Below are 9,804 nucleotides of genomic sequence, written 5' to 3'. Positions count from 1 at the left end.
TTGCGTCTCCCTCCCACCCTCCCTATCCCACCCCTCTAGGTGGTCACAAAGCACCGAGCTGATCTCCCTGTGCTATGCGGCTGCTTCCCACTAAAATGCTTTTTATGATTCAACATGGTAGTTAAGATAAAGTTCCTAGAATACAGACCATAAAATAAAATTTTGTCAGCAGGACTACTCAAATGTGGTGACTAAGATGTCGGAAATAAATTATCGCTTCAGGGGTCCCTATGGGAATAGAATTTACCTTTTATATTGTTTTGTCTTTTTGTTGTTGTTGTTTACTTTGGTCGTACTGTGTGGCATGCAGGATCTCAGTTCCCGACCAGGGATAGAACCTGCGCCCCCTGCAGTGGAAGCGCAGAGTCTTAACCACTGGACCACCAGGGAAGTCCCAGAATTCACCTTTTAAATTAAAATAAATATTTTTGTAGGGCTGCTGTGATGGTTAATCTTATGTGTCAGTTTGACTGGGCTAAAGATGCTCAGATAGCTGGTAAAACATTATTTCTGGGTGTGTCTGTGAGGGTCTTTCTGGAAGAAATTAGCATTTGAATTGGTAGACTGAGTAATGAAGATTGCCCTCAGCAATCATCCAATCCATTGAAGGTCTGCACCGAACAAAATGGTGGAAGAAAGGCCAATTCACTGTCTGCTTGAACTAGGACATCCATCCTTTCTTTCTTTCGCACCTGTTCTCAGGCCTTCAGACTTGGGTCTTGGACTGGAACCACACCACCGGCTTTCCTGGACTTCCAGCTTGCAGAGGGACTTTTCAGCCTCCAAAATTGAGTGAGTCAATCTCTCATAGTAAATATCTTCCTGTATACTTATATGTATATCCTATCGTTTCTGTTTCTCCATAGAACTCTGACTAATACAGCTGCCAAAATCCTGTTAATTACTTGTTAGTTTTGAAATGGGCTCAGTGAAAATGTTTGCTACAGTCTTCAAATTTCTTCATTAAATAGGAGGAAAGGCTTTGTTGGAATTTTGTTTTTCTTTTTGCTTTATATTTACCAAAATAAAACTATGAAGCAATTTGAGGAAGGAGCAACCCTTCCAAATTTTAATTGAATTGAATAAGAAACCAAACAGGGCTTCCCTGGTGGCGCAGTGGTTGAGAGTCCGCCTGCCGATGCAGGGGACGCGGGTTCGTGCCCCAGTCCGGGAGGGTCCCGTGTGCCGCGGAGCGGCTGGGCCCCTGAGCTGTGGGCGCTGGGCCTGCGCGTCTGGAGCCTGCTGCTCCGCGGCAGGAGAGGCCACGGCAGTGAGAGGCCCGCGTACCGCAAAAAAAAAAAGGAAAGAAAAAAAAAAAAGAAACCAAACAAAATAATAAACAGCAACAGAGATTAAAAATGGGATTTGCAAACCTGATATCTTAAATACGTGAACCACACCTGGTTAGTAATGGAAACTTGTGTAAATTAACCTCCCACACGCAAATATGAAACGGAAAAGGCAAGATGCCAAGTCATAAAACTAAATATATTTTTCTTCCTTGGTAGCAGGAAAATAAGACAAATATTACCACTTTGTAAGCAAATACTTCTTTTCCTAGATTAATCATTCTTCATTTGGGGAGGTGAAGGGGATGGTAATGAACCTCTTTTGAGAATCTGAGTTTTAAAAAACTATGGAATGCCAGCCAGAAAGCTGCATATGCACATGATGGATTGTACATAATTTCAGGAGGTTCATGGACACCCTAGTACTCTGTGGTCTTCACATTAGGAAATTCTGTCAAAGAGGTCCTCAATCCTAATAACTCTGGAGGAATCCATGGTGATACCATCCCTGTATGTGCCTTTTAGAACATAAAACCTCTAGTAACTGCCATTACCAATTTAGGGGATTAAAAATATTGAGCATTCACCTTTTTGATAATTACCTGCTATATTTTGTTAACTATCGTAATTGTTTTTCTGGAAAAAGGTAGGATTTAAATTCTAAATAAAGTACATAATGCTTGCTTTTCAGTAACGTCCCATTAAGGAGCAAAGCTCATGTTGTAACTTTTCCTTACTTGATTATTTTCATCCTAATTTCTTCCTCTTCTTTTTTCTACTTATGCATGTCTTACAACTGTCAGAATACTCTCAACTGGAAATTGAGTTCACACACACATACACACAAGACCTTACTTTTTCTGCCAGTGTCCTTGCAATTCAATTTCTTCACAACACTCTATAATAACTGTTTTGTTGTTGTCCATACCCACAGTGTCAGGATGGTGCTTGATACTTTGAATCATTCAACTCACACATCCAAGTCCAAATTTTACCATATTTGTACTTGCAGCATCTCATTTTTGTTGTAGTAATTCTTACCTTGAAATTATCCTTTTATATTTGCCACTCTGCAGATGTCATGTCTCACAATGTATTTGTCATACCATATCATTGTAATCAATCCTGTACATATATTTTTTTCTTCTTGAATTGGTCTTTACAAAGAGATTCCAAAAAAAAAAAGTTCTTTCCTTCAGCCATTTCAAATTCAATAAACATTAAACATAATTCAAAATTCTTCTTACTGCCACATCTACTTGGACTTAGTCAAAACATAGTTCTGGGAATAGATTACATATTAGTGTTTTACATTTTTGGGCAGTGTATGTTGTCTGTGGACTGTTCCTACTTAGGTATTTGATAATATTATAAATGCCTTACATCATACATGTCTGTATTCTTGAAAGTAGAAACTTTACTGAACCAAAAACATGGGCTTCAATAAATAGTCATGGATGATAGATTTATAGTCAGCTATAATGGGGAAGATGAAGTCTTCATAAGAAAGTAATAAAAATTACAAAGTCATTGTGAAATTAAAGACACCTGGGTTCAAATCCCATCTCTTTTGTTTACTAGCGGTGTGATATTCTCTCAATTTCCTTATCTGTTATATAGAGAAAATAGTACCCACACCAGAGGATTTCTGTGGATTAAATTTGAAATAATCCATGCTTAGGGCAGGAGCTGGCCAATAGTTAATACCAAGTAAATATTTATTATTTTTAGAGTGGAATTCATCTTACCTAATGGCTTAGGCTTCCAGTAAGCAAATGATGTGAAAGATAACTTTTAATTAAAATTATCCTTATAAATTCTATAAATTAGTCATAAATTATAGTGTACATAGATTTGTATATACTACATAACTCCCAGTAATTAATTAATCATTATTGTGTGCCTACTCTGTACCAAAGGACTATGAGAGGTGCTAGGAAATATGAGAATGAACAAGACTGATGTGATTCTTATATTTTTTCAGATAGCTTAAAGTCTGTCAGTGAGATAAGTAACCATAAATTACAGAGTAGTGTAGTACATGCTATGATAGTGAAAGTAAAGTATACAGCGCTAGAGGGGCTCTTATGATTTGTTGGAGAAAGCTAGGGAGAAGGTGACAGCTGAGTCCTGAAGGATGAGTACAAATAAACCAGTAAAGGAGATAAAGTGGTGACAAGGAGGGGAAAGGCTGAAGTCTTTTAGAGATCATATAAATGAGTATGTACTTAATCCCCAGGGCAGAGGAAAGGATCAAAGGTTTTTAAGCAGTTGCAGTTAAGAAAGTTGACTCTGGTGTTTATAAACATTGAGCTGGAGTGCAGCAAGAGTGAAGGCCTATCTTTACAAAAGAATGACAGCTAATAAATGTAGAGGAACGATAAAATTGTTAAACCACTACTTTGCAGGCTTAAAATAATAATGTAGGCAAGAATCATTAATGGATGATGGCAAAATGAATGGGTGAAAGGTCAGTGAGGAATAGAATAGTCACAAGGTATTCAAGTTTTCATCCCACAGGTGATTTGCTAATTACAAAGGGAAATTTGTATCCTTACAATGCAGAGATCTGGTGAAGTTGACATTATGTGCCTCTTGACTAATGCAATAAGTTTTCATGGGCTGCTGAATTGTGTCTACCCAAAATTCATACATTGACATCCTAACCGCTGGTATCTCAGAATGTTACTATATTTGGAGATAGGGATTTTAAAGACGTAATTAAGATAAAATGAAGTCATATGGGTGGACCCTAGACCAAGGAAGTGATGGTGGAGGTGGAGAAAACAGGATGGATTTTGAAACAAAATTATAAACTATAATTGGCAGGATTTGTTGATAGTTGGAGATGTAGTGGGCGTTGGTGGTGGCAGGGGGAGGAGAATTCTGGGATAAACAATGACATTGATGTTGCTTCCCCTGAGATAAGGAACAAAGGAGGAGGAACTAGTTTTGGGGAAATGATGACATCAACTTTGGATAATGACAGCCATCGATCAGGATTTCTGGACCCACAAAGCTGTCATGATAACCACATCATGGTATAGACCTGCTTGAAAGGCCACTCATTTTTCCCTAGATGACATTTTAATGTAGTTCATAATTAATTATAAAATCAAGAACTATGCCAGGCACTTACAATTACATTATACATAACAATCATCACATAGTCCAATTAAATAATTATTTGGCGTATTTTTTCTTTGAGCCTTAGTTCCTCACTGTAAAACAGGGATAATACTTAGTCATGTTATAACAAACGTGAGGAAGCAGAAATTGTGTTGTATCCCAGGTGCCTACTATAATGGTCATGTTTATAATAAATGCTTAATAAATATATGTCAAATTGAACACATATCTGAAATTTCCCAATGTTCACTCCTCATTCTACCAGTAGACAAGCTTGTGCTATGACCAGTTACAATAAAGTTATTGATTTTTTCAGGCTGTAAGTAAGAATTCAGGATAAAAATTGTGGAACATATTAAGATATATCAATTAATTTAATCTTGATTACATTCATGAAGATGTTATTTTTGCATCTTATAAATGAAGAATTTGGGAAAGATTAAATGGCAGTGACCTAGACCATCTTTGCTGGTAGGAGGCAGAATTAGGACTGGAAAACAGACATGGGCTGTTTTCTACTGCCCCACAGGTGCCGTAGAAAATGCTAAGTTAAAAATATGAGCAAGAATAAATGAAACAACTGTGAATTTTTTTGTGATCCTAGACATTGCCCCAGCTCATGTACAATGACACTCTACACAGGTTTCATGTTTCACTTTTAATTTTAGGTTTGTGCCTTTTCTGAGCAGAGAAATTCTTGAGGGGTGAGATGGATGCTGTGTGTACACACCTGTATAGACATACACCACCTTTCACTGGTGATTAGAAGTAATAAACGTTTAAATTTATGTTCTAAGGCAAATTTAAACTTAAGTCCTTATAGAGGGAAAGATAGGTTAGTAATCTATCACAACTCTTAACTCAAAATCTGTTTAATTTGTTGTCAGTTACCACCATTTTAAAGGTATTTAAGGGTAACTCTCTAGATAGATACATAATCTTAAAACACGTATAAAACGATCAGAAATCTAATGTGATAAAATACAGCATAGATAAAATATTTTATAAGTTTTATAAGTTCAGAGTTTGGCTCCATTTGAAATTTGTATAGCACACCTGGTTTCTCTTCTTAATATCAATATAAGATACTTCTGAGACTGATTGGAAAAGCATTTTTGAGTTAGTGTACTAGGAAGGATTACTTTATTTTTATGATTTGTGAATGACTTGCACTATATAAGAATCAATAGCAAAGTTGTCTTTGAATGACAGAATTGACCAGTCACTTTTCTCTTTAGGCAAATTAGATAGAATAACTTAAGGAATTCCTAGAAGTGCCTCTGTTCAGAAATCTAATTGTGTTACCTATAATGCCCACCGTTCAAGTTTTATTTGTGCTAAGCATTGGCCTGGTTTAAGATGGTGCTTAAAAAAAGTAAGGGCCCCTAGAAAGGAAATTAAATCTCAGGTAAATGCATTATTGTGTTTGTCATTCATTCATTCATGTTCACTCTCTTATTCCTGTATCATGTTTTAGAATGCATGTTTATTGAGGTATAATTTACATACAGTGAAATTCACTCCTTTTAGGTGTATTGTTTGATGAGTTTTGACAAATATATGTGGTCATATAACCACCGCCACCACTAAGATATACATTTTCATCACCCTCTAGAAGCTCCCTCTTGTCCTCCTGTTATCAGTCTTCACCCTCCTTCCCCAGGCCCTGCCAGCCACTGACTTAATTTCTCTCTCAATAATTTTATGTTTTATAAGCTACTTACAATACCTGGTGCTAGGGATACAGAGGCAGTAAGATCTAGTCCCTGCAGCAAAAGATCTTGTCAAGTGGTGGAGACAGGCTTGTCAACAGAATATTACCACAGGGTGAATGTATTACAAATATGCAAATGACATAGTTTGGTGGCACAGAAGACATACAACTAACTTTGTGGATACTGGAAAATGCTACATTAAGGAGATGATAACTGAGCTGGGTCCTGAAAGGATGAGTTGGAATAGGGCAAACAAAGAAGATGGGATAAGACTTCATGACCGGAAGCAATAGCTGCACATAGGCACTAAATTATGCACATTTCTGTGTCTTCTGAAAAGGGGATGAAGATAAGTGTGGCTGACAAAGATCTGTTCAAGGTGTGAATAAGGGTCAGCATTCTAATCCTCCTGCTTTTGTACCCCAGCTTCAGGCATCCCTTTCCTGGATGCCTGAGTTAATGAAATAATCTATCATTAACACTTCGTCAGTGGTTGTTTCTGCCATATGTTGTTAAAGTTTAAATTTGACTTTAAATTACATAGTGAAAGCCTTGAGTTTGAATCATCAGCAAACCAGTAAGGAGGTTAACTGAATTTGCAGCGTTTGAGTTTGAGACAGTTTTTGTATTGGAGAACATTTCTTGCTTTTACAAAAATCATACTTAAAGACCACTTTTATGTAACAACAAGAAGTCTTAACTTGGTGTCAATTTATTCTTCCTGTCTTCCTTTCCCCCACTTATTTCCTGTTTTAGTTAGGAATGCTTTTGCTGTAAGAAGCAGAGAAACTAACATGGCTTCAATCATAAGGCCATTTATTGTTTTCCTTACAAGAAGTCTGCTAGTTGTTGGTCTCAGAAGTAGTCAAAATATCGTCAAGGACCCAGATTTTCCTAACTTCTTCTCCAACATTCTTCGGATTTCATCCACATATTATCATCTTATGGTTGTTTGTCAGAGGGCTGCACAATTCCAAACACCACATCCACATTTACAGCAAGAAGAGAAGGGGCAGTGCAGTGAGCTCTCTTTTTTCACTTATCTCCTTATTAGAAAGCCACTCAGAAGATTGCCCTGATCAGTTGATTGAACAGAACTGGGTCACATGTCTACCCTTAGATCAAAGGGAGGCCTGGAAAATGAGAATCTGGTTTTCCTAGCTCTGTAGTAGAAAGTCACAAAGAAAAGGGGGGTGGCGGGACTAGAAATGCTTTTATATTGCCAATCAACAGTATTTGCCACGCATCCCAACAGTCTTTTGATTCCTATTTAGTATAGGAAATTACTACCCTTAAATTCAAGAATTTTGGGTGTTCTGTCTGCAATATCTCTTCTGCTCTCATACCTTCCTATAAAAATCATTAGATTCTTCAACACCATTTCAGATGCCACACTTATTAGCCTCAGTTGGATAATATCCCTCACATCTTTAATTCCTCCTCCTGTTTTATTTATATATTTATTTAAAAATATTTATTTATTTGGCTGCGCTGGATCTTAGTTGCGGCATGTGGGATCTAGTTCCCTGAGCAGGGATCAAACCCCGGCCCCCTGCATTGGGAGCACGGAGTCTTACCCCCTGGACCCCCAGGAAGTCCCTCCTCCTCCTACTTTAACCCCACAACCTGGTCTGCCAGTCTCCAATCCATTCTCCAGAAATATCACATCAGCTTTACACATTGATGTGGCTCTCCGTTGCTACAGGAAATGGTACATCTTTAACATGGTTCATAAGATTCTGTGTTCTGGCCCTTGACCTTTGAGTTCCTCTCCAGTCTCATCCTCAGCCAAAACCCTCCTGCCCTCACTGCAGTCATCCTGAACTTTCAGTTCCTCCTATGCACCATTCTCCCTCTCTGTTCCTAGCCTTTACACAAACTGTTCTCTTGCCCTAAAAAACTGTTCCTTGCATTCTGGTGATGTCTCGACCCACGTCATTTCGCTCACTGACTTTCATGCCCTCCCTCAATCATTCTCAGTGTTCTTAGATCATATAGTGATTCCCCAACAGATGTCATTATCACACTGTATTGTAATTGCTTATATAATTCTCTGTCACTGCTCATAGATTCTAAGCTGCATGTCAGAGCCTATTGAAGTGTTCTTCGAAATAGATGCTCTATAAATATTTTGGGAACAAAGGAATGAATGACTTGAGCTCAGACTGAAACTCACCAAGTTTAATTGGATTAAATGACAAAATAGTTAAGAAATACATAAATGTACTTTTAACAATTTGATATACAAACACTTTTAATATTGCACTTAGGGTTGAGTTCTGGGATTAAATTATAGGGGGGAAATAGGTATCAAAATGTAATTGGTTAAATGTGAGCTTTTAGTGAAAATTCTGGGAAAGGTATGTTAACAGCATAATCCCAAATCTATTTTTGCCATATTCAGCCTACATAAATGAAACTATTTAAGTATACTTATTTACTTGATGAAGGATTTCAGAAGTGAAGGGAAAAAATCATTATTCTAGCAATGATTTGTCATTACAGGTCTGAACTGCCAGAGGCACCAAGCCACCCAAAATCTATATAGCGTGAGTCACAAACCAAATGGGTCTTACTGTGTCTGAATTCCAGTTCCTAATCATGCAGTTAACTGTGAATGTGACAACATTTTGAGATAAAAGAACTGATTCTGCAAGGGACATTTCATCTCACCCATTTCTGTAACTTAGGAAAGAGTCATAGAATATAAAGCTACGTTAAAATAACAAAATAATTCACAATTAATATGTATTCATGTCTAAAGAAGCTCTAAGCAATAAAAAAATTTAGAATCGTTTTAAAATTTATTTTATTTATTTATTTTTGGGCGCATTGGGCCTTCATTGCTGTGCACAGGCTTTCTCTAGTTGTGGCGAGCAGGGACTATGCTTCGTTGCAGCATGTGGGATTCTCATCGCGGTGGCTTCTCTTGTTTTGGAGCATGGGCTCTAGGCGCACGGGCTTCAATAGTTGTGGCATGCAGGCTCAGTAGTTGTGGCTTGGGGGGCTCTAGAGCACAGGTTCAATAGTTATGGCACACAGGCTTAGTTGCTCCATGGCATGTGGGATCTTCCCTGACCAGGGCTCGAACCCGTGTCCCCTCCATTGGCAGGCGGATTCTTAACTGCTGCGCCAGCAGGGAAGTCCCTAGGATCATTTTTAAAACAATTTTCTCCTCAAAGCATTTTATATGCCCTATAAGATAAGGAGCAACTGGGCCTATGGATGGATTCTGTTGTGGTGCATGATAGGTGCACAAATATTTGACTGGATTGATTGCCTCAAATGGGTATAAGGAAATCTAGTTTCTAATCCTAGCTTGGGCTGCATGAAAGTAGATAAATCACTTAACACTAGACTAATCGATATGTAAATTGTGTGGTATATTAGAAAGTGATCATTGCTTTTGGAAAGAAAAGGGTAAAGCAAGATTGAGAAGATCAGGAGGAGGGGTGGGTGTTTAGGTGAGTGCATATGCTTGGCATATATGAGCCCTCAGTAAAGTACTGTCTACCATTATTATGACTTTGGTTCTTATCTGAAAATGAAAACATTAAGTTGAGTGATTCCTAGTGCTTGAAAAAATATTTGTGTTCCATTTCAGGATTTTGTGGCTAATGTGCTCTGTTGCAGACTTCTAAGTTTTGTAAAGTTATTGTACTATTTGTTGC

This window comes from Lipotes vexillifer, unplaced genomic scaffold (assembly GCF_000442215.2).
Source record: "Lipotes vexillifer unplaced genomic scaffold, Lipotes_vexillifer_v1.1 scaffold178, whole genome shotgun sequence".
Taxonomy (NCBI): Eukaryota; Metazoa; Chordata; class Mammalia; order Artiodactyla; family Lipotidae; genus Lipotes; species Lipotes vexillifer.
Note: the sequence above shows the minus strand (reverse complement) of the source record.